This window comes from Balearica regulorum, chromosome 3, assembly GCF_011004875.1.
Source record: "Balearica regulorum gibbericeps isolate bBalReg1 chromosome 3, bBalReg1.pri, whole genome shotgun sequence".
In the NCBI taxonomy this organism is placed as follows: Eukaryota; Metazoa; Chordata; class Aves; order Gruiformes; family Gruidae; genus Balearica; species Balearica regulorum.
The window spans coordinates 116354817-116380894 of NC_046186.1; the positions used below are offsets into that span (position 1 = coordinate 116354817).

The 26078-nt window shown below is 42.8% G+C and overlaps 2 protein-coding genes across 2 annotated transcripts in view; one reads left to right on the forward strand and one right to left on the reverse strand.

Annotated features, from left to right (window-relative positions):
- Positions 1 to 26078, reverse strand: part of LOC142601226 (uncharacterized) — a 409261-nt gene that overhangs the window by 97608 nt on the left and 285575 nt on the right. The window lies entirely within an intron of this gene.
- Positions 16225 to 26078, forward strand: part of MEIS1 (Meis homeobox 1) — a 212431-nt gene continuing 202577 nt past the window's right edge. The window contains exon 1 of the mRNA XM_075749706.1: positions 16225 to 16320. The gene's annotated coding sequence lies outside the window, so the exon portion shown is untranslated. The remainder of the gene's footprint in view (positions 16321 to 26078) is intronic.

Here is a 26078-nt window from a genome sequence, read left to right on the forward strand (position 1 = left end):
CTAAAACGAGGTGTAACTGGCAGTTAGGCTTCGGTTCCCTTAGAGCATCTGGACCTCTGCACAGGACCAGGCGTTGTGGAATTGCAGGGGTCCCACATCAGCTGGCGTTGAACAGGACCTCTCTCGCTCCTGCTGAATCCCGCAGGAAACAAGGGCATGGCTTGGACCCTCCTAAACGGACTGCAGAGGAGGTGGGATGAGGAACGGAACTCTGACTGATGAGCTCAGGGGAATATTTAATAGTCCTTTTGCAGATCTTAAAAATAGGCATGCACTAAGAGCTTCATCATACCACATACGTATTCCGGCGTGCTTTGCTGTGCTTGAATTTGACTGAATTTATGTCCGACACATCTTCCGCAATCTGCTAAGTCTTTCTGGGCTTGTTCTCTGCACCTGTGCTGAGCTGAAACTACAGGGGTTTTATTTGCTCTCTCCAAACACCAGTATCTCAAATTCATTGTACAATGTCCTGTGCTGCCCTCAGTTTTTCTGGTGAGTGAGTGATCGCTGTTTTGGGTGAAATGAGATAATTAACCAAAGGAAGTTATGTATAGGTATAGATTGCATTATATATGTGTTATGTTTATGTATAACATACATGTATGTATATGTATAACACGGTTATGTTATATATATGTGTGTGTTATAGCATTATAGTATTTTATTATATAATAATATATTATAATTCAATTATAGTAATTATTGAAAACTTAATATATCATTACTTTCTAATGATATAACATTATATTATTATACATAGGTATATGTAGGAGCTCAGGAGATAGCTTGGATGGCTGAGTGAAGATTGGACATAAATCTGGTTAAAACTTAGTTGCTCAATTAAAGTCAATGAAGCCATCAAGTGCAAAATGAACATTTTCTTTTATTTTTCTATAACTACGTCTGGATTTTCGGGGTAAATAATTTGGTTTCAAAACTTTTCTGGGTGATGTACTCCAGTTAGTTATCAGAACCAAAGAAAAAAATGCCTGTATCAGAAGGGATACAGTGAATACAGAAAGGCATAGAGAAAGGTGGCAGATATATGGAATGACGTTGTTATGAGAGATAGTAAATAGTCTGTGTGAGATACTGGTTAGCCTATGGAAATGAAGCTTGGATGAACCTGATAATGGTCTGAATGGTGGGGAGCAAGTTCCCAGGGAATGACTTCTGCTGCTGCTCATACCACTGGAACTGGATGGCACTCCCTGAAATAATTAGACAGCGAGTTTAAATCAGCAAAAAAGGAAGTTTTCCTCCCCCCACTTCCCCAACACCCACAGTGCACAATTGTAGTGTGAAACCCCTTGTCACAGGATGTTGTAGAAGCCAATAGTATAAATAGGTTCAAGAAGGGATTAGACAAATTCATGGAGAAGAAGTCTACTGGGAGCTATTAAACACGATGGTCCAGATGCAACCTCTGGCTCAGGAAGTCCCAAAACTGCTGATTGCTGGAATCTGAGAGGTTATACCAGAGGAGGGATCACTGTAATTGCCATGCTGCTTATATTCGCTTCTGAAGCACCCACTGCTGACCACTGGGGGAGATGAGATACTGGCTTGGATGAGCCATCGGTGACTCAGAATAGATCATCTATTTTTATGTTCTTAATTTTTGTACAATGAATGGAGAAGTTACCTTGTTTTTCTCCCCCCCTACAAGCTGAAATTCACTAGTGCCAAGAAATTCAGATTTCCGACTGCTCAGGCCGTGCAGGACAGGCTGCTCAGAGCCAGCATGGATGCAGCGCAGCACGTTAAATATAGCATATTCCATACTGGCCTCTGTGACTGCCCAGGGCCAAGTGAGCATGCAGCACAGGTCAATGGCTGGATCCGCTGCTTCCCTCCAGGTACAAATGGCCATTTGCTTATATCAATAAAGATACTCGAGCAAAGTTGACGCCAACCTTGGGGCTGGAAATTGAGGAAGAAGATTATTGCTTGCTCTACCTCCTTCCCTGAAGCGGGTAGGAAGGGATTAAGCAGCAGGGTTGGTGGATGGAGGAAGGTTTAGCTGCCTGCATATACAGCACCACCAGTTACTGCTCTAAAAGCTGAGCAGAGAAGCTTAGAGTTGGTGATTTTCTGCAGTACTGGCCTTGTTTCCGTAGTGGTGGAGTGGTGAAAGTAACCTACTGTAGATCCAGATGCATGACTTAATGTCCTCACTCCAGATTGGTGAGTTGATTCAGCCTGGCCTGTAAAGAGTAGCGGTTTGTTCACACTAAGGGATGAATTGAACTGGCTGCAAACCACCTCATTTCCTCACGTAGCATTGATTCAGGAAACTGGCACACGTTGGCCCAAGTAGACTTGGGTAGACCTTTGGCAAAATTCAAATCCATGCTGAAGGCACAAGGAAGGAGCTGAGACTCGGTGGGTTGGCTTTTGGGCAGTACCTTCCAGGGTTAAGTCTTGGAAGGGTCAGTCTAAGGCTGCGCTGTGATGCAAACTGCAACGTTTGCCCCAGAGAAGGACTTGGACCTGGGGGCCTGGACACAAAACAGCTGAAGTTGGAAGCGATTTGGAGGCTAAGCTCTGCTTTTGAACCCTCTCCAGTGTGTGTGTGTTTATTCAAAGCCATCCTCCCCTCTCCCTTCCCCCTGGCATGTCCTCCCCTAATTTTTCATAGATGTTGCCACTGGGGATTCATATATGAGAAAAAAACGAGGCAAAAAAAAAGCGAAGGGAGGAGGAGGAGGAGAGCTGTACCTCTTCTGCAAATGCAATAATTCAGATGGGGGAACGCGCTGTTAAAGTTTCTGCCTTGACGTGTGTATGTGAAACGTGGCCAAGTTATGGTTTCTGTGGGAATTGTACGTTTGAATTTTCTGCCTTTTGTGTGGTTAAATTCTCAACCACAACATTGCATTAAATAGTCGGGCTTTTTTATAATAGTTGTTGTACCCATAAAGCTTAATGTTTTGCTTCTTTACGAAGGTGGGAGGGTATTTGTGTGTTTTTGTGCTAGGGCGATGACATGGCGGTTTACTTTAAATTGGAGCGCAGAGGATACGCTCGGATTTCTGCCAAAGTGAAGAGAGGGGGGCGTTGGGAGCTCTTTCTAGTGAGAAGGGATGGCTCAGTGACAGGGGTGCACTGCCAGACCAACAGCAATTAGTCTAGGGGACAGGGCCGGGCCTCGGGATTTCCTGTTGTGATACTGAATTTTATCTCTAAGTAAGCAATTCCAAACTTCCTCCAACTGGTAGAACCCACCAGTTCTGTCTGCTCTTCCCTCCACCTTCCCTCCTCCAAATATTTGCTCTACAGCCTCTGGGAAGTGATGCGAGTGACCTTTGTAGAAAAACTGCACCAGCTGTCCACCCATTAAAAACCAGCATCACAAGCAGCATTAATTGCTGCTGTGGTTGGGATTCTCCGTGCAAGCCAAGCATCGACCTGACATGAAGGTCTGGTTTCCCGTCAGCCCCTATAGAAGGTCAAAACTGAAACCTGGGAGGCAGCACGGGGAAGCCGGCACCACGTCCATTTGCTCCGTACTTCTTCTGAAGCTGCCAGTGCTGGAAATTTTAATGTCAGCATATATGAGGGTTGTGGTCCATTGAAATGTAAATTGGAAGGGTTTCACAAGAAGTGTTTATATTCTACGTCAGCAGTAGGCTGAAAGGTGAAGGCTCAAACTTGACAAATATATATTTTTTGCGTCAATGACCAGCAAAAGAAAATGAAAGTTTACAGGTCCTGTGAAACCCATTTGCTTGGGTTGGGTTCGGTATTGCAGCCCTGAAGCAGTCTTAGGGCATCACGAGCAGCAGCAATTATCCCCCATAGCACTGAGGAAAGGTGGTTAGGCTGGGCAGGGAGGGTGCTTCTTTTTGCTTCTTTTTAGTTACGCTTTGTTTGGATGCTGTTCCCATACTTGTTCTTTGAACAGGTTACAACCTCATGTCGCCACTAAAAGCGGTTAAACCTTTCAGAGCAGGGCCCTGGTCCTGTGCAGTTAGGCCCAGCTTGGAGCCTTGCTGGGCCTGATGGAGATCTGAGGATGAAGGGGAAACCAAATCGCCAAGGTTCGGGAGCTTCAACCTCCCTTGTCTTCTTCCAACCTTCTGCCTGGGAGGCGTTACCTTGCTTTTCATTCTTGCTTCACACGCCTAGCGAGTCCTTCCCCAGATTAGCGTCCCTGGTATTTTTTGCCTCGGTGTTCCTGTGTGCTCCTTTCCAGCTAAGAAGCAGTGGTCCCGCCTGTATCTATACACATACTTAAAAGCTAACGTTCTCCTTCTGACCTTCCCACTTTCCCATGAACCCACTGACTGCGTCTTCTCGCTGTATTTTGAATTTCCACATTTCCTGTGGGCAGACCCTTCCACACCAGGCGGAGGGGAATTGCTTTGCTCTTCCCTTTCCTCGCACAAAGAGCATTCAGATGCCTTTGACACCCCGAGACTGACCTGAGGCAGGCAAGTGCGACCCTGCGCCTCTAATTCGGTGCTTATGCCCACAGGATGAGCTCAGGGCTCTGTGCTCAGACTTAATGGGTAGGTAAAAGGCAGCTGATTTTAAAACTACTTTTAAAGAATGTAAATATATTTCCTGTTTTTACCCACCGGGTCCTTGAACAGCTTATGATGTTTTTAAAACGCAAATGTCCAATTTCCTTCGCTATCCCTGGAATAAAATCCCATCTGCTGGAGCGGGTGGGAGGTTTGCCCTGCGCTTCAGGAGAGAGGGGCTTCAACCCTCACGTGTCCTGGTGGGGAAGCCTTGGGTACCTCCCCGGGTTTTTCCTCCTTAACAGGATTTTCTGGCCTGTTTGAGAAAGTTTTCTTCTCACTCTTGCCTGTGACAGCTCTAAGGGCACAGGCAAGGACGCTGTCAGCAGGGAAGCTGAGTTTATTGGCTATAGATCCTATGATTTGGATACTTTCTGCCCTTTTTTGAAACAATTCTTTGGTTTTGAAAGCAAATGGTGGCTATAATATAGTGAATTGGACACTAAATTTCTATTAATTCATAAAAACTAAAATAGAATCCATTAGGAGTAGTTTGGTATTGGTGTGAAAGGAGATGTAAATTATCTACTATCATGCTTGAAATGCTAAAGCTAATCATGTTTGGCATCAGGCCAGCTACCATTAAAGTAATTATTTTTAATCATCAGCACTTGGTGACATGAATACTCATATTTGTTGATTTACTGTGGAAAGCACTTTATATTGTAAATAAAAAGCTGAGAAAATATACATTTTGTTTTAACGATAATAATAATTATTCAGATAAAAAGGCATTTGCTTTTATGAAGCCAAAAGAGTCGGTTTCTGTCCCCCCATCAGTCAATATAATCTGATCTAATGCCTGTCATATTAAATGGGCAGCCCACCGGCTGCAGGGGGGTTTGGATCCTACTCCTGTGTGAATGCTACATTTTTTTATTGTTAAAAATTGCTAGTAGTGGATTCTCCTGAACCACTGCTGTTGAACGACTCCTTTTTTTTTGGGTGGGGGGTGGGCTTGGTGGTGGTGTTGACATAAATTCAAGCTGAGGTGTCCTATGTGCAACCTTTATTTGAAGATAAAGACCGTAAAATATTGTAAATGGTCTGTGTGACAGGTTAAAAAATCCCAATTTTTAGCTTATTTTCGTTAGTTTTTCAATGAGGCTGAGACTCCTAATTGCCTGTATGAGTTCTTTAAGTGGAGACATAAGCACCTTGCTTATTTGGGACCACTGGAAATATTCACCTGTCTTCTACAAGAATAAAACTGTATATGCTGGCACTGTGTGTCAAAATGTTACTCTGAAATTTGGAATTATTTAATAAGAGGACCAGTAATACATTCAGTAGGCATCTCGTGAATATGACTGAAGCTCTGTATTTACCCCAGTGGTCCATCTCCCCAAAATGTGTGTATATCTGGTTTAAAGAAAGTATGCCTTGAATTCACAAGCGTGACTGTTTCGGTAGGAAATATACAGTATTTAGGTAAAAGTGACTTAATTAAGCAATCAGGAAGTCCAAATTCAGCATGTAGCGGCTGGAAAGACAGCGAATGTATGAAAGCAATTCAGGGAGGGGAAAGGGTTATTAGCGGGTAAAGCAAAAGCAGCAGCAATATACTAAGTGTAGGACTGTGTGGGATTTTAGGGAAACAGGGACTGAGTCCTGAGAGTTAATTATAGTAGACAAAAAAGCTTATTACAGGGTGTGAGAGGGCGTGGGAATAGCGTACGCTCGGAGACTCAGAGGCAATTCTGTCGTGTGCATTTTGACAGAGTATTTTGTACAAGCCGAATTGTAAAAGAACGAAATACCCCAAACAGGCAAGTAAAAAAGAAAAGCAAACAAAAGCTCATCCCTCGATTCTCTCCCTAAGTAAGCAAATCCAACCAAACATGGGCTGTTTCCAAAGCCCTGAGAGCATCACCACGCTAGCCGGAGGGCAGTGCGACGGGAGGTGGCCACGTGCTGGGTAGCCAGGAGGCCCAGTGGGAGCGCTGGCTCCCGTTTCTTTGGCACCGCACAGCTCAGCATCTCCACCCCAGTGCTCCGTAGGTATTGATTTTGTCAGATTTGGTGCAATTTCCTTTCCCTCTAGTTTCTGACCACGTTACATGGTGTGATGGTGAATGTAACTTGGATTGGCGGAGGTTTGGAGTATTCCTGTGGAAGGGGTTGTGGTCCTCTGCAGTCTTCTCCTCCTCTTGTCCCCACGCAAGCCCCATCCTCAAAATTTGTACCTTCTTTGAGCCTCTCCTTTCTACAGGGTATGGTCTGTATAGCTGGTCTTTGTAGGGTGATACCTATTTTATCTAGACTGAGGAGCTGTTATCAGCCTGCTGCGGTTGCAGGATGCAAAGCTTTCGGATGGTCACTAAGCCAGAGATATCGCTGCCTCTTTCCATCTCCTAGTTGGGAGCACAGGCGTGTGCAAAAGACTGTACACACACTGCTTTTAGTATTGGCCCACAAGTTAGCCTAGGGAGATACTGCTCATTTTAGGGCTTGAAATTGGGTCTTTCTAGTCTAAAAATCAGGGTACAAGTGCTTAAATAAAAATGCATCGGTTTGCCCATGGTCCTTACTTGTGGAAACATAATATGTGATTGGTTTGGGTCATTTCTTAAGAAAACAAACAAGAAAAGACAAACACTCTGTGTGGGGAGAATTGAGCCAGTGCTAAATCAAAATGCTTCCTAGTCTTGTATATTTTAATTCTTTTTCCTTGAGAAAGCCATGAAAGGTGAACACGTACTCCTTTCTGACAATGAGTCAGTCCTATGTGAAATGATAATTTAGGTAAATTTATACTTTACTAGTAATTCTTTAGAAAAGGGAGGTTCCCAACTCAAATAGTTCTTTAGAGAATTGTACCTTATCCTGCAGGCAGTTCCGATATCACGTTAACTGATTTCTTACCAGAACTTTAGGGGGAAAATAAAGAAGTTTTGAAATTTTTTCATGAAACTTTTAGGGGGGAAAATCCTTTTCTTGAGTTTTTACCATTTGGCTACATTCTGAAATGCAATATCCATCAGTTTCAAATTTTTCGACAAAATAGGTTTATAAAGGGGACTCTGAGATGTTCCTTTTAGAAAAATTGCAATGTACGTTGCTAACTGGGTTTTCTGGGGTTTTGTTTCTACATTTTATATAATAATACAACATTGTAAAATCTTAAGAAAGAAATTGATTGCAAAGAGGAAAATTCCAGCTCTTTAATTTCAAAATACTGGACTGTTTTGAACTGTTCACCCTATTGTATTTTTTTTTCTACAGAAATATTTCAACAAATATTGCATGAACTTGTGAAGGATTTTGATTGACTGCCTCTGACTATTCTCTCAAAGTTTTTCTAGGCACCTCCCATTAATTTTGTAGCCCTTTATTCAGCTTTACCAAATCTTTCTGCATTAAGTTTTGCTTCCACAGCATTTTTTTCATCTGTGTTCCCTCTGACATTTCAGCAAAAAACGTATTCTTGTCCCCTCCCATGTCCTGCTGCTGTGTTTTCTCAGGTTGTTGGATGAGGTACTGTGTAAATTGTTTTATGAAATTCGCACTTGCAGTTCCCGTGGCCAATAATTGGTGTCCCAGCTGGCTCTATGCGAAATGCACGCTCTGCTCTTGGGTGCTTCGCTAAAACCATCCTCTCCTCCTCATCAGCATGCAATGCCTTTCTCTTCGGCTTTTGAAGTCTGCATGCTCAAGCCAGGGAGTGTCGGTGGCAGAGCAGATTTGTAGGAAGTGTCAATGTGGGTTACCTTCGACGTTAGCTAGATGGTGCTAAAGAATTTTTGCTTGTCGTCGCTAAGGAGAGCATTTGGAGCGCAGTCCTCCTTTCAGTTCCTGGGCTTGGAATTAAAAAGCGACGCTTTTGCTTCATCCTAAATGCAATATAAGCTGAAGCCAGTGCATACAAGGACTTAAAACCTGCGAAAGACCTGCTCCGGAGCACTTTATGAGTTAGGCCTATTGGTTTCAATGACTTCAGTGCTCTGTGGATCAGCCCCAGGAGCCTTACACATACTTTGACATAAAAGAGGTTTTGCCAACAGAGGACTCCCTGTCCTGTGCCTGTTTCCGATCTGCTGGAGCACGATGGGCTTCCAGCACCGGCAGGCACTTTGCGTTTCACCCTCACAGTGCCTGTCGTGAGAGAGTGAAAATTTCCTCTTGCCTTTTGGAGCTGTATCCTACAGCACTTTGGAAATTTTTCTGAAGTGAATAATTTAGAAAACAAACAAGCCAAAACACCACCCCTCCAACTTGCAGTAAGTGCTCTTGAAGCCCAGGTTTCCTGGGTTTTTGAGTCCTGCTGTTTCAGATTAACGGAGTCCTGGCTCTGATAAATACTAACAAAGTGTAACGAATGATCAAAGCTGCATTTACAACCCAATGAGCTTGAAATGATTGATCTGGATGACATAATAATGATAACCAGTGAGACGAAGCATGCAGGACTCTAGCCCTCCAGGTCCTGGGAGAAAGGAGCAGGTATTAAAAATGACTCCGCTTCTTAGGTCATCAGGTTATTCCCATTCTGATACAAGTGAAGGACAAATGCAAGACCCTTGCTTTTCCCCAGAAGAGCCCTGCAGCTGCTTTGGCCTGTTCATATCCCTTTGATAGTAATTCATTGTTTCATACAGATTCCAAAGTTTGGCTGATGACCCAGTAAGTAAGACCGAGTCATTCATGACCGTTCCCTGTACTGCTGGGGTAGTTCAAAAGGTGGTGGAAGCTCAAATGTTGTTCTTTGCAAAGCCTGTGTGAGGCTGTAGTCACAGATGTGAAAGGATATAAGCGTGTCTAGGGCATGGACTTTGCCATCTGGAGGTTTCCTGTCATCTCCCAGAAGACTGGTTAGATGATTAATGACAAGACAGCTTGGACATACCATAACTGCAATCTTCTTTAGAGCTTAGCTGTCTCTGGTCCCATGATAACCTCTCCAACAGCAGCACAGCTCCTTGTAACCTTCCAGAATCATGCTTCCAGCGGACTTCCTTCCCTCCTACAAAACAGAAGTGCCTAGCTACTGGCCTTAGACCTGGCAGATGAGGATGAATGAGCCTTCCTTGCCGTCTCTCTTCTTTTTCTTCTTCTCAGTCTTTGACTGCAAAGAATGTCTGTATGTGTGGTATGCTCACATTCCTCAGCACACCTTAAAGACAACTCACACTTCTATAAAATCAACAATACCTGTTGTTTATTTCTAGCAGGCTGCTTTTTCCAGGCAGCAACCAAAGACCTTGTACCCCCAAAGCCACCAGTTTGGTGCTATGGAAGATAGTCTATTTGTGCATGTAGGAGGTGATGTCACAGCATTGGGAACATCTTTGCTCTACAGGTCTGGTCCTGATGTGGTGTCACTTGCTCTGGATTTACAGCTGCCAAGGCCAAGTCCTCTCATGCTGCTGTTCCATTCAAGTCCACCAACTTCTTTCTTTCTTTTTTTCTCCCTAAAAAAGTATGTCTATCAGAATAAAGTTGTTCACCCACAGGCCAAGGAGCACTGGCATTTTAAAAATACTGGGCTGAATCCTCAGCAGAATGTAAGTAAACAATAACACCTTTGAATTCAAGAGAGCTTTTCTCATTTACTGTCTGAGACTCTCTGTGTGACACTGAGGTGATATTCACAGTATCTACAATTAGAGCATAATTTTTTGAGGTTTCCTATAAAGTTGACAAGGAGACAGCCCCTCCATAAGGCAATTATGGCCTCTAAATATGAATCCGAATTGCTCTGTGGAAGAGGCTATCTTTTTTCGGACTGCCCCTCCCTACCTCTTTTCCCCTTTCCCCCTCTATGGATCATAAAGACTGTGCCAAGTTAAGCACCTGAAGCAAGGTGCTTAAAATTTGGCCAGCTGCGTAGTGTCTCGTGTCACCACTTTCAGCACTAACTCCAGAGTTAGTTCATCCAGCGGTTCCTTGAGGAGTTCCTCAAAACAGCTCCATCTGTTTGTCCAACCTAAAAAAAAAACATTAGTAATGACAAGTAGGACTGACAAGTATGTGGACAAGCATGAGCGCTTTTCTAAAGATTTCTAAACTACCCCAAAGTCCTTTTACCCAAACAGTGTTACCGTACACAACAGTTGACCTCAGTTCTCCGAGCAGTGAGTTCAATTAGCTTTAATACTTTCAACATTTAAATAGTTAACAGTAAGCAAAGTTCTTTAGAAGCAGAGGGGGATGACTACATGTGCGTCTGCTGAAGTTGTCAGGCAACGATGGAAAAAAAAAAATAGATCTCTAATTGCTTCCAGACAATGCCTTTTGGATGGGGCTGTGCGAGAGCAAGGGGAGCTCACGCTCTGACAGAGGGACTGCTCCCAGCCAGAGAGGAGGCTGCTGCAGCCCTGCCATCTCTCCAGTCCTGCCTGGCGACCTTCTCGCTGCCGATGGAAAAAGGGCTACTTTGCCCAAAACCGCCCGGTTCTCCGTCTCTCCGCAATACCCCTTGCTAACAGGAAGCCTGTGGAAAGCTAAATGCCCGGGGCGGTGAGCCAGCAGATCTAGGTCTACTGCTGACTTTCTTCACGAGTGTGGGCTCGTCCTGTGGCTTCTCTGACTCTCCGTTCTCCTCGCCAGTAAAATCTGAGATAAATCTGAGCTGTGGAGGGCCATAGTTTAACTGATTTGTCCAGATCCTACAGTAGCAAGTGGCATCATCTCATCGATATACAGATAAATTCCTGCAAGTTTCGATGTATCCTTAGCTAGAAGTACAACCCTAACACAAATCTTCCTGCTTTGCTACCTTTCTTGTTGTTTTCTGGAGTTTGTTCATCTTGCTGTTGGCGGAAAATGGGATTCACATATTTTTTGCTGCAATTGGAAAACAAAAGCAGAAGGAGCTGGGAGACACAGCAGCAGAGAGCACTGAAGAAACTTCACTGGCTGCAAACAGCGTTAACAGTCAGTGCCAGAACCGAGGGAGGAGTAATAAGGTCATATATTCTGTGATGACAAGTGGGAGAGCTTCTACTTGAGCTACCAGGACTCAGCTCAAGCAAGTCCTGCCACCAGTCCAGCCCTGGCTATGAGAGACCAGCCTCAAAGGTGACTTTTCAGGAAAGCCAAATTTCTGAAGCAGCATAGAAAAAACTGAGGTGGAAAGGCAATCAAAGTATTTAGCTCTTATTAGATTCCACAGAACTGCTCTCTGAAGCCTCCACCAGCTTCAGCTGCATTACGGGGGCAGACTACAGCACTGCATTTTACTCTGCTTTGGCTCGGCCTCGGGCAATTCTTTATCAGACTTTTCTGGTATTTAAGTGCTAGGCATTAGAAATGCAGCTTAAAATGAAAGCTTGATCTTAGTTTACTGTGGCATGAGATGGTATTATTGAGGTTATTTCTCTCTGGGAAAATCTGTACTGGCCCTTGTCAGTCCACAATGAAGATACTTATCTTTGTACTAGTCCGGGTGATTGATTATGTCCAGTCAATACTGTCCTGTGCTGATGTTTCATTCTATCTTAGACTTTTTTCTTTTTTTTTTTTAAATCTCACTGTGGAGTTGAAACCACTTAAATATTTTATTACAGAAAACATAGGCTCAGCATGTAAATTTAGCAGTTGAACTATATTTATATCCATGCACATACACATACTTTTACAGACACTGTTTTTAAAATTTTATCTAAACTAATTTAATACTAAATGGTTGGATTGTAGCAGAATTGATAATGGTGTATGTGAGCATCATTTTATATCAGGAGTTAAACAAGTCTCTGGTAAAGCAGTATTGTGGTTTCTTGCAGTTGGAAAGATCAGAGAGTGTAATAAAAGGAGCCCAGAGAAATGGATGACCCTAACAGGAAAAAGATCCACAGGAACATCTTGAGTGAATTCATTGCTACATGTTGACATCCAGTGGAGAAATGGTCTCAGAAAGCCTCCTTTCATCGTCTATACAGCAATCTTAGGCAAAGACTCCTGAAAGTGATGCTGCTTACGTTAACCAGAAGCTTTGTCTTTCAGATGGATTTAAGAATGTAGGTCACTGTCAACAGTCACTGCAGGGAAGACAGTGGAGTTTCAAGATATTTGTAAAGCACCAGAGTTCGTCTCGAGCCTTCCCTGCTCATGGCTGAACTGGTGTAATTGAGTTTATGAGGACCCATCATCTGTTTCAGTCTAAAGTCAGCTGGGTTAATTTAAGGCAGGACTGACTAGCTGGCAGGGGAGAGCACTTTAAACCTGCCCCAGCCATTACTGCTGCAGTCTGGCCTACTGCCAGCGCAGAGTCTACAAGGAGTTGGAGTATATTTAGCTTCAGTTTATCCTCTGCCCCCTCAACTTACACGCTGACCCATGCCAGCTGTGACTCAAGTCTTCCTGGCCACTTTTCTTGACATCCTCCAACCTGCCTGCTTGTTTAGATTCTCGCTGCTTACTTATCTTCAACCGTGAAAATTTGACTGTGAAGCAGGCTTGCACTGAGACCTTGGGCGAGTTATTTAACTCCTCATACTTAGTTTGCAGATCTGCAAAATAAAAAAATAACTCCAGGAATCTCCCTAGGATGCTGCAAGGAGTGATGCTGGAGTGTGTGTGCTCCACCCTGGTTTTCTGTAGAGAATCGCAGGGTTACAGTTAGCATAGCCCTACTTTGAAACCTTTGTATTGGGTGTTAAAGTGCCTATATTTGGACATTTTACTTGTTTTGAAGGGCAGTGAGGGGTATTTTCCATGTACTCGTATGATAATCTCGCTTTACCTACATCTTAAAATACTTCTTTTTCTTTAACAGTTTAACAGCAATAGTTTTAAAATGAGTTCACCTAGGGCAGAGATAGGAAAACCTGAAAATATTTAATATAGCATATGACATATATTTGTAATATTAGTGAGACAAGTCAGTCAGGGACTGTGTGTTTATTACTCCAAGAAGGGATACAGCCCTGCTGTTATTACCCCCCCAAAAAAGTAGTTCTTACTGTATTTAGGGAAAAGTCCTCCAGATTTTAGTTTCCTCCACCAATCACACCCTTTTTTAATCTTGGAAGCTTCCTTCTCATCCATTCCAACTTTGACTTCAATTTTTTGTGGACAAAAACTGTCCGGCAGCTTTATAGGATTTCCAGTTAGAAATGATACAAGTTTTAGCACATCTCATGGGCAAGGGAATATGATGTACTTTATGATCTGATAAAAGTAAACCTGGGGGAGCTATTCCTAAAAGTGCCACTCGGGGTCAAGGATGAGATCACATCTGAGAAGGCAGCAATGGTATCAAATACCTTTTGTAAAACAATGACATAAAGGACTTTAGAAAACTGGCCTGGATTCATGGGTCCTGATTGGCTCGTAGTGATGTCAACCATGTGCCTGTAATGCCCAGTAAATGTCTCATTCTTCTTCCTTTTTAGGGATAATTGCCCCTTAATAACAGCAACAAGTGGCTTCAGGTCACTTGGGGTGCGCTGTGAGCTGCCTACAATGTGCTTCAAATAGTCACAGTCAATGGGACTGAGGAGTAAGGACTGGGAGTTGGTGTTAGGCAGATTTTACACATTGGGCACCTTTCTCGCCCCATCATGGCAGCACACACACACCTTTTGGGTTAAATTTCTTAACCTGCCTTTCCTGGGGCTACCAGAAGTCTCATTTTCCAATGCAGTCTCATATAGTGCTGGTCAGTTTGGAAATAGCATTTCAGCAGTGGAGAAAGTCGCTTCCTTGTTCTTAGCTCACAACTAATTCTTTCTGGGTAAGTCCTGGTGCCATATACAATAGCCTGTTGACTAGCCGCTGCCAGTTCTGTGTCTCCTCTGGAACATGAGTCCATGGGAAATGGCCGTGGTCCACCATGATGACACCTACTACAACCAGTTGAGAGAGAAGACTTTGCGAAGCTCGTTCTCATTTATTGTAGTTCAGTCTGGAGGATGGAGAGGAGAGTTCATGTTTTTTGCAGCTGGAGGACATTCTGGAGGGAAGGATTTCCTTCCATCTGAGACATAGAAGTAGAGTTTGGAGAATCTTGACTTTTGCCTAAGCCTGCCGCTGATGTTTTGTGCAACTCTAGGGTAGGCACGTTCTCTCTGTGCCTCAGTATGTGATATCCTTGATGGAAATATAACCTGAGATGTTTATGTTAGGTCAGGCAAAGCATCATTCTAAAATGACTATGCTTTTTTTGATTACCAAAGGTAGGGTTTTCACAGCATTACATTATTCTACTGTGCCACCAACATACCTTCAGGTCCCTGTCTGTAAGGGGAAGAGGAACCTAATTCCCTGCTTTACATGAATCTTCTTATAAGCTCACAGTGGAAAATTGTGCTAATGGCAGGTGAGAAACCTATTGCATTCCTGGGCATGAGGTAATTAGGTATTACAGTGATGATGAATACCAAAGAAACGTGATATGAAAAGCCCCACCAGGGGTATTGCCAGACAAGTGTAACTGCACTATTGTGCCTGACTCCTGCATAGGCAGGATTGTGGAGGGCTGAACATTCATAAATAACAAGCAAACTCCCTGTTGCCTTGTATAGTGATGTAGGTATGTATCACAGTTTGCGTTTGTGGTAAAAGTCCATCCTTTTAATAAAATGGTTTTGAGAAATGGAAGATTTCAGCTGTTTGGGATTTGGTCCAGTATCCAAGAAAAGAATGCAATTGTGAAGAAAAATTTGGAAAGAGAAGGTTAAAAAGGTTCTTAGAAAAACTAAGGGATGTTTAACAACATATACAGGGAGTAGTCTAGACACCGGGAGCTGTGTGTTTTCAGTGTGTTATCTGCATGTAACATAATCTGACCCTTTTTCAGGTACACATGTCTTAAATAAATGCTCCTATGACCTGTACAAAGACAGAGGAAGAACACCACTTAGAGCAGAGAGAGAAGGATATCCAGGGAGGGTGGGGGGAGTGCGACCAACAGGTTGATTATAAACTTTTATTTCACTTAAAAATGTATTGCCAATACACGCCTGTGGTGGTCCTCCAGCTCTACAGTTGGTATTTTTGCAAGTATTGCATGTGTTCTGCATATGAAATTACAGTGATTTACACCAGCTTGGACCCTAATCTAGGAATGTGAATTTAACAAGGCGTTTGGCTAGGACAGAGCTCTGCCCACCTGAAGCTTGTTGCAGTCTGAGAGCCTTTAACATACCCAGGTGTCCGTACCACCTTGCAGATACCTCAAATCAGAACTGAAATACCCCACCAACTGCTGCCCTGCCAATCTGAGCAGCCTGTGAGTTAATGATGTTCATTGCCCTGGTGAGGTCAGGAAAGGGAGCACAGCCTGACAAAGAGCTATTCCAGAGGGCTGGCTGAGAGCCGTGTTGCTCCTGATGGTCCTATCTCTTTCCTCTGCTTGGGCTGGAAGTTGTGCCTGACCGGTTGCTGCCTCCCACTGCTGGTAATGCCTCTTGCTGACCTTGGGTTTGGATTTGTTTGCTAAGCTGGGATCTGTAAAACTGCAGTCTAACAATTCTACCACTTGTTCTAATTTAGTGAGGGGTGAGAATTAACAGATGGTGTCATTATCAAAAGCTGTTCAAGTGTTGAAACAACATAAATCCCCCAAATACCAAAAAACAAATACAAACTGCAGTAATTTTTCCAGTATCTGTTGAATAATAATCACACTTTGCATTTATACAGAGCTTTTTAATCCACAGCTTTTGAAGTGCTTCTAGATTAGAACTAAAGCTCGGCCCAGATCTGTGAAAGAGTCAAGCATAACATTACTTGCTCTACTGAAGTTCAAGGTGCGGTGCAGAGTGTTAAAGGCTTACACTGGAGATCTGCGCAGGGACCCTGGCTGCTTCTCCTCTCTGCCACTGCTTCTGCTGAATGGGCTTGGGTAAGTGATTTCATTCTTCCATACTTGAATTTCTCAGTTTCTAAACCAGGAATGACAATGTTTTGCCTCCTCTGTGAAGTGTTTTGTTTTGAACAGATGAGAAGTGTTGTTAAGGTGTGGGTGTTGTCTTAAAATTGTTATCGTTGTTACCCTTGAAGAGCAGATGCTGAGGGTGGTGAATATGAAGTGCTTGGTCTGGGTTTTCAGAGAGGCTGAGAACATCAGGGTTCTGACTGGAAGCCCTTCTAGAAGCGTCATGTTTTTTAAGTGTCCCAGGGCAAACACTGTAAAACAAAGGCAGTCTTTTTCCCGCTCCTTATTGGTATCCTTGCTAATCATTAAAACTTCTCAAGACCTTTGTGGTCCAGCTTTATGCACGTTGTATCTTTGTAGTGTACCAGTGTGTTTCCTTTGTCTTGCCTGTGCTCCTGCAAGTGTAGATGAGTGGTCCTGCAGTTAAATTCAATAAGTAACTGTAGTGAGGAAGCGAAATGAGAAAAAAGATTTGAGCTTGCTTTCCCACACACTCTATTTTAGAATTGTTTGATGAAGCCTTCTTTCAGGATTAAAAGAAACGGATACAGTCAAGATCATATCTGTTGGTAAAGTTGGGTGTTAAGACTCTGTGTAACAATAGTAATGGATCTTATAAAAAAATCAGTCTATGATCGTAGCATTTCACAGTTGCGTGTTTCAGAAGATAATATTTATGGTGGTATTGATAATATTTATGTTTTGGTTGGCCCAAAGTGTCCCCTGGTCCTTCGTGATAAATGTTTTTAAGATGTGCGTTTTTGTAATAAATATGAGTGGGAAGGGAGGAGAGAAAAAAAGGAGGAAAAAAACCCCCAAGCCCAGCATTTTGGGAGGGGAAGCTCTCCAATTAATCATGGCCAATTCTGTCTAAAGAAACAAAGCTAATGTATTTAACATTTCCTTACTTAAATACTGCATTCATAAGAATATAGTACTGGAAGGGACCCTTTGTGTCATTTGTTAGACTTGTGGTGAAGTGGTTAGGGATTTGTTCTCTGTTCCTCTGGGCAAATGTCATAGTACAGCTTGTATCGGTGTGGTCTAAAACCTTCCATTCCTAAAAGAAGGCAGCAATGCTTGAGCAGCTTCCTAGGAGCGATCCCTGGCCTATGGCAACCCCTGAACCCGGCTTGGCTGTTGGGAAGGAGAGAGGTAATTCACCCAGGCCAGAACTGAGCCAGAAAGTGCCACTATATCAACAAAAAGGGGACAGTGCTGGAGCCTACCGTAAGTCTAATCACTGGCTTCACTCCCAGGCTGTAGCAAGTGGTCGTGTCCTGTAACCCATTGAAATCCCTCTGAAAGGCTGGAGCGTGTCTTAGTTTCCAGTGCTGTCTGGGATGGACGTATTGTCAGCATACGCTCTTGTTAAAGAAACATGATTTTACGCAGATGTCCTATGAGCTGTTGCGTTGCGTGCTGAATGATGCCTTCTCCTGCCAGAAGGCCCTGATGATGGGGTAGGAGTGGGAAGGAGGTGGCATGAGTCAGGGGTGTTGGCATTGCTCCATCGGGTACCACGTGGGCATAATTTAGCCTTCACTCCGTCAAACCTGGTAGAGACAAGACTCAAAATTCTGTTGTCTCCCCTTATACACCAGAACATTATGAATGACACTTATTTATTTATTCTTTTGGTCTTGGTTGGATGAAAAGAAGAAAGAAAAGACTCCTCGAGACTTTTCTAGCTTTGGCACCATTTGAGGCTTTATAAATGTGGGTTTCAGCTGCTCTTGATGCAAGTTACTGCAAACTGGCAAACCAGCCTGTAAGCCAGCACAACACAACCACAAGTTTGGCAACAAATTACTGCTGCCAGATGCCTTTGCTGTTCCTTTAGCTTTCTATGGATTTGAGGCGCTTCACTTCTTTTTTTTTTTTTTTTTTTTTTTTTTCCCTGTTGTTGGAAATACTTTCAAAGTAGAACACAGTGTTTTGGGTTGTCTAGCCAAAGTTTAGCTGTCCTTTTGCATCTCTGCCAAACTTCCTGTTTTCAGCAAAAACAATTTATTATCTTGCTGGTTCTTTAGACCTGAAAGGATTTGCAAGCACAAATAAACTTCTGAGTTTTGGGTTTTGGTTTTTTTTTTCATGGCCTTTCAAAGAATAAACTCACTTCCTCTCAATTATGTGGTCTGTACTAGCAAAGAAAAGTATTTAACCTTTGGGCCACTAGCAAGATTCAGAAAATGTTTTAATTATGCAAAGCTTCTGCACTCTGAACTTTTAAAGGACAGATAATTGTGGTTTTTCATACACCAGAAATCTTTGTTTTCAGGTGGTTGGGCAATAGCATCACTCTGCCATGTGCGTGTTGAGGGAGTTTGGAGTGAGTTAAAATTTGAAATCTTTTAAAGATTTTTAGTAATTGACTAGAAGTGAGTGATATACTCTGCTCAGGAGCACTTTGTTCCTAAAGGCTTATTATTGACAATCCATGGCCACGTTGTCACAAAATGGAAAAATCTATGATAGGTATGCAGAAACCTTCCTATTCAACAGCTCCACCAAATCAGATCTGTAAGTAAGACATGAGGCAGTGAAGATATCCGTTGTCTTTGTGGAGGGAAAGCAAGATGTTGTTGCAAACCAAAGCCCTGCTGCAAAGGAATTGTGGAAGAATCTCCTCTCTAAAAATGAAACACATTTAAGTTATCCAAAAAGGGGGGGGGGGGGAATATTCCATGTCATTCGTACCCAATGCCACTGTAGCATAAGGGAGCTCAACAAAAGCATGCTTGTAAAATTGACTTTGACAAGAGGATGTTTTCAGCGTAGGAGTGGGTAACTTGGCATTGGACAGCCATTTCTCTATGTGCTTTCAAAAATTATTACACATTACCTGCAACTGTTCGGAAGATGTTGAAGTCTATTTTTTATACTGTACTTCAAAGGATTTGCAAATTCTTTGAAGGTGACTTAACAGCTATTAAATGATTCTGAAGGGGTGGGGGGGAAATCGAAAGTTTTCCAAAAAAAGTTTAAAGGATATGTTTAATATTAGTGTTGGAAATGCACTATAAATCCTCAAAGTTTATGTGTATCACCATCTCTGAGATGGCATTTATCAAAGGGAAAAGGAACAATTTATGGAGGGAAGGATCTTTTTAGGAGTTTAATATGTTCCTCCCTGTGTCATAGAAAAAAAAAATAAAATTACATTTGAGCAGAATTCCCCAGCTACACAGAAATCCTTTAACAGTTGTAATGTCCTGTTGGCAGGATGCTGCTGCTGTTTTCCTAAGGAAAACTGTACTTTTAGCCATTTTTTAGCAGTTTGTTGTCTTTTGTAAGGTAATTATAAAATAGCAAGAATCCAACAGTGCTAAGTAATAGGAAGATGTAAAAAATGTCACTTTTAATATGTGGAAAAAAGCCGCCAAAGTCTGAATAAGAAAGTAAAAATGCTGCCACTTTGAATGGGATGCCGCTATTTAATATTGTTTCTATTATAGGCTTATCAATTAATAACTGTAGGGAATTCTAAAAAGGGCTGGGAAGAGAGATGTGATTTACCAGTTGGAAAGATGTTTCTCTAGAGTCAGGTTTAGATTTTTGCTCCTTTAAAAACTCAAGAACTCTGTATTTATCCTTTCAAAGTGAAAGTGTTTAAAGGGATATCAGAAATAATTTTTGATACCATTAGCTTCAAAGAAGTTAACTGCCTTTAGTATCCTTGGTGCTCAGCTTAATTTGTTAAATCATGCTGCTTCTGAAATTCATTGCAAAATTATTGTTCTCTGGGGAAATAATTACCATTCCTCTTACTATTGGGGGTGGTGGTGCACATGTTTGTCAGCAGAGGAATTCAAGTCGAGGAGTTTAAAGGAAGCCTTTCGTTCAGTAACACTGAGTCAGCATCCTAAAAAGAAAGGGATGCTGATCTATTGATTCTTGAATAGGGTTGTGTCCTATTGATGGGAAACACTGCGTTGATATGGTTTTCCTGCAAGTGAAACTAGACTGACCTGTAAGGGTTTGTAAATGAAATAGGGCTGGGGAATATGGGCTTCCTGTTAATTTTCATCTTGCCGTGAGGTAGTGATGGGATTTTGGCTTTTGGGGCTGTTGGTTGGCAGTCATCGAACAAGGAAGAGGTGTTGAGCATCTGGCAGGGCTGAGCCTGTAGTAAAAGCCTTGATTCTGGGTGTTCTAACCTAAACCATTTCCCAAGAGAAGGAATTTAATTCATGTGTGTACCCTGCACAGGCTTTGACAGAGGGGAAATAAGTGGCAGGGAAGTTTTGGCAAAGTAAGACTGCAGTAACTCTCCAAGGAAGGGTTTTGGTGGGATGCTGGAACAGATGTGCATCCCAGCACTCCCTGAGTCTCATCTAAACTGACCCCTGTCTCAGTACAGAGGCTGGCGACCGAAGCGTTCCTCTGGCTTTTTAGGAAGGCGAGTGTTTTGTTTCAGACCAGTGGGGGTAGGGACTTACTGGGGAATTTGGAGTAGAGCCCAGAATTTCCAAAACTGGAGCCGAGCGTTTCAGTGAACTCCACGTCTCTTGTGTGCGTTGTCCTCCAGTTAGTCATTAATGGACATAAAGCTTCCAGCCTGGCCACATACAATATCTGTACACAGAGCTTTCTGCAATATACCATAAATGGAACCATTTGCATAGTTTTCCATCATCTGAGCTACTTTGTAACGCCACATTTCTGTCTTCCTGAACCATGCAGTGCATCATGGCCTTGGCTGAGAAGAAGCATTGACCACCTGGAATAGTTTGAAGTCTCAGTTCAGGAGTAGAAAGCCAAACTGGGGGGTTTCTTAGATCTCCCCTGGGTATGTTTAGAAGTGTAAATGAGAGCCAGTTGGATTTCAGCGATTGTCTGCTACATACTGTGCCTTGCAATGCACGGAGGATGGGGAAAGGAAAGGGTGGCTGTGGCTCGGCAGCTCCTGGCTTCCTTGTCAGCTGCAAGAAGCAAAAGAACAAAGTTTTGTTGAATCCACTAGTGGCTACAATTGACAGAAGCTGGAGCTTCCAACGCTTATAATAAATAGATGAGAAGCACAGACTGTGGCATTCTGTGCTGCCTTTTGGGATGCAGCACAGACCTCGGACAGGTGCCGCCTGGCCAGTGTTCCCCTGGAGAAGGTGAGGACCAGGATATCTCCAGTAGCTTGGAGGCTGGCTTGGCTCTTGGCTCAAAACAGAAGTTTTAGACATGCATAAATGACTGTTCATGTTTGGCTCTTTCTTTTTTAACGCTTAACCAGTGTTCCTAGTGAATCTGAGGAATTGCCTATAAAAGTTTCTACATCTGTTTCCTTCCTTAGGCTCTGTAGGCAGCTTGTCAGTCGTTGCTTATATCCCATTTGGGGCAGATTGGGGAATACTGCATTTATTTATATTTATTCAGTGTGTCTGGAACCTATCCTGGACTTAAGCACCTCACAATTTTAAAACAACCCATTAACAAATTCTAGATGCACTGGCTTCATGTTTTGGTTCATCCCTTTTCCTGGAACTAATTTTTAATTAAAAGTCTTTTTCCCTTAAAAAGCCAAGCACCTTGCCACATGAGCAGAAATCTGCACCTCCCTGAAAGTGCTCCATCCTGAGGTTGCTGGAAATGACCTTGCAACGGGGTGTGGATCTAGCTGTGAGAAAGGACAGAGTACGCCGTACAGCCTAAGCTTTGAGAAACTGGGACTGGAAGAACACTTCACAATCAAGGGGCCTTCAGGAGATCCTGTTTTCAGGTGCATATGTCTTTGCTAATTTTAATTGCTTTGGTGATGTGCTTTCCATGCCAGGTATCTGCTCTAGACTGCAAAATTTCAACTGAAACAATCTCAAAAAATACAGCGGGGGGGCAGTGGAGCAGGGCAGGGGGGAGGCTGGAACAACAGTGTTTTGCAATAGTAGAAAAAAATAAAAGAAAAGAAAGGCAAAGAACCAATTCTGGTGATCTTTTCTCTAAAACTGCATGGCACACCCATGCTTTGGAGCAGAGGCTTGAAAGCTGGCAACGAGCTGGCCTTTGTTTCAAGGATATGCCTTTTGCAGTTTCTGTCAAAATCCACCCCAATTTGGCAAAGCTGTCAGGCTTTTAACAAACTTAGTTCATGCATATTCAGCAGCAAGGAGTGGGATTGTAGCGGCGCACAAGGCTCTCTGCCCAAAGAGCCACAGAGCCTCTCCGAGTCTGCCTCATCCCCAGGGCAGGGATGCTGTGGGGTGGAAGGTGAAGATGTGCCTTCCATGAGCTGCCCGCCTCTTCAAGGCTTTGAGAGGATGGCAAATACTCGTGCTAGGAAGCCTACACCTCTGTGTTAGTTTATTATTTCCTAAGCAGTCTTGAGGGCTATTTGGTTTGGATGTAGATGAGATGAATTGCAGGGCAGGCAATGTGGGAATGGAAGCCTGGGGTTTGGTTGGAAAGGTGAAGGACCCGGGAAGGTGGAAGAGAAGGAGCAGAGAGATGATGAGCCCCGGGGGAGGACTTGGCAAGGGGCTGGGGTATTGGATTCTAGCCAGAAAGATGGGGAATAAGGGAATGAGGTCAGGAGATGAGGCTGGAGGGGCAGGGTTGTGAATTAAGGGGTGAGGGCCAGCTGGGGAGGAGAATAGAGACAAGAGTTGGGTTGAAGTAGGTGAAGCCAGACAGAGCCTACCTTCTGTTATTCTCTCACTATAAAGTTTATCTCTGCTAATTCTGTTAAGTATGTTCAATTAAATAAAAATGCCAAGTGCCAGAACGAAGGTTGCCTTAAAAATTCAAACATCGCTGCCTTTGCTCATGTTTCTCTTCCTGCATCGGGCTGTATTCTACAGGAAGCAGGATTTAAGATATTTGGCCAGGTTCTCAGCTGGTGAGAATTAGTATAACTTTATCAGTAGCTCTGCATTGATTTATGCAGGTAGCCTGGTCCTATAAGCATCTTCCCACCTCTGTTACTTCCTAAGGTGGCTTATGCCTTTACAGGTAATAATGATGTGGTCAGGTACTCTCAGACCTGTCAGGAGGCTGAGGTTACTTATTAGAAGCCAAGAGCAGAATCTTCCTCTTCCTCTGTAAATTATCTTCATTTTACTATGTTTTAAAATGCATCACTTGACAGTCTAAAATATTTGACAGTCTGTAAATGTATTCAGACTACTGCTGCGTTTAGCAGTGGTCAAATATCTAGCTATATATTATATACCGTCACATATATTTAATATATGTGCAAAAATGTCACCAGACAGAATAGTTATGTGGAAAATATTATCATAAATGTAAAAATTGTCATCATCTCCTCATGAAAATGACCCTAATTTATTTGGACCACTGACATGCATATATATCTTTGCTTTGACTCTTTATTCTATAATTTGAATAAATAACTTAGTTTTAATGTTTGTTTCCATCATGCACAATGCCCTGGGATGAGGTGGAACTTGAAATGCCGAAGGTATCAAATGGGAATTAGTAGGTGCCTTTCATTTTCTAAGTGTAGTGAAGTAAGGTTTGAATGAGTTTTAACATTCTTGAATGTTTAAATGCCCTGGGACATCCTGTATTTATGGGGATTTTTTTTTTTAATTAGCTTCTTTGTGTATTTTCTGCTTTTTTCCCCTGTTTCTTTGTTCTGTATAAACTTTGAAGGTAATTTTCTACATGAGATTTTCTATGAAATCCTGGGAAATGTTCATAAGGCCAAACTACTTGTTTTGATGTGATGATTGGATGTTCACTCTCCACACTGTAATAGAGTTGGTTTTGAAGTCAACAGGGCTACATTAACATAAAATTATCCCTTCTTTCAGTATACCAGCTAGCTAATACAGCCATCTTGTTATATGTTGTTTTGGTTTGGTTTTTTTTCCTCATTGATTTCTCTAGTCCACTTTTGACTCCAGATTGGTGTGTTGTCAGCTAGGGACACAATCCAGCAAACATCCAAATATGCTTGCAACTGCTCTGGAGCTCACATGGGAGAATAGTGAACTGCTCTTTGCAGGCACTGGGTATTAAAATATAAGATACCAGTGAATCTGAACAGGAGTGAGGCTCCTGGTACTAATAGTAAAGTAACAGTTTTAATTTCTTCTGGTAATTTCTGTGTTCTGATTATTTCTCAGCCCACCAGATTTAACCATCTTACTAATGTGCTCTAAGATGTTCTGTACCAAATATTAATATCAGCATTATTACAGTGTCAGCACTTCTCCAGTGTTAGCAGATATATTGTTTTCATTATATAAATCTAGTCCCCACACTCTCTGCTTTCCAGTTTAATTAATCCGCCGTCACACCAACATTGCCAAGAAACCTGTAGCTATTTATAGAATGGCATCATATTTTAATACACAAAAGATAAATATGACTTGGAATGTTACAAATTGTGCTACAAGCAGTATTAAAAAGTAAAAAAAATAAAAATTTTAATATTAGAAGCTATAGGCTGCATTTAATACTTTTTACCCAGTGAAAAATGTTAACTGTCACTAAGCAGATAGCAGATTAGCTTTAAATTTGAGTTTGTCTTGACCTTCAGAATTCTTAGGCTGGGTCAGTAAGAAGGATGGCCATGGCTTTGTGGAGTACACAGGGTGCTCCAGTAGGCACGTTTGAAGTAGCACAGCAGTCTGTTGCTGCTTACCGCTCCTTTTACACATGCATTTATAAAGTGTAGCACAGGATAAAGGGGGATTAAGCAGGGCAAAGATTACTTAAAGTACTCTTCTGCGCAACAAGAGTGCGAATCACAGGGATCAGATGCTAAAACTTATCTGTTAAGAAATTTTTTTTTTTAGGGAAAACCGTTTTGTTTGCTATCCAGAATCTGGACGGATAAGTTTTCACCAGTGAGCAGCCAGCATTTTCCAAGACCCACCATACAGTAAGGGGAAGGGGCGGGGGGGAAATCCCACAGCTCCCCAAAAGTGCCCAAAGATTCCTGATTTTGGCTGTCCTGAGCCAGAGCTGTTTGCATCAGCCCCCTGCCATGTAAATGGCTCAAAATTGAAAGAGTGGATTCAAGGAAAACTCAGAGGGTAACCTCAAAATATTGGGTAGAAACAGCTTAGGGGTTATGAGTTTGAAACCTTCTATTCTTGCCAGAACAGGAATGTTTTCCGGTGGTGTTTCTTCGGGCTGTGAGTTGCAGGCTAAAGGCACCTGGAACTGGCCAGGGCTTGTATCAGAGATGTCTCTGGTCCTTCTTTGCATCCCCCAAATCCCTGGGGTGTTCTAGGTAAGTATTTCAGTAAATAGATCTTCAGAGTTCTCCAAATAGGCTTCGGTGCGCTAGTGAATAAAGGGTGCTGTCAGGAGAAACGATGCAGGCAAGGATGCCTGCATGGTGGTAGAGTTACATCTGCTCTGGGTAAGAAAGCACAGCAGGGAGCAAGCAGTGGACAGAAGGGAGGAGGGAGCGGATTAGCCAGATGCCCTTTGGCATTACTGGGAGGCAGAGGTGAAGTGGGAGAAGACCTGTCCTGCCTGTAACCATTCCTCTGTGAACTTCCTAGTCCCTTTTAGAAACCATTTGTGCTTTTGGCTCCTGGAGTACTGCACTCTGCTTAATTACAAAGGATGGCACAGGGGCTTCCTCCTTGTTTTTAATGTCCCCTAACTCTTATAAAGTAAGCAGCGATGAATGATTTTTCTTTACATCCTTTCTCTATGCTGTTTATGGTTGTGCAGACATCTACCTGTAATGTCCCGCCAGTTCTCTCTACCCCAAGCTGCAGGATCCTTACCTATATAAGCTCATCTTGAAA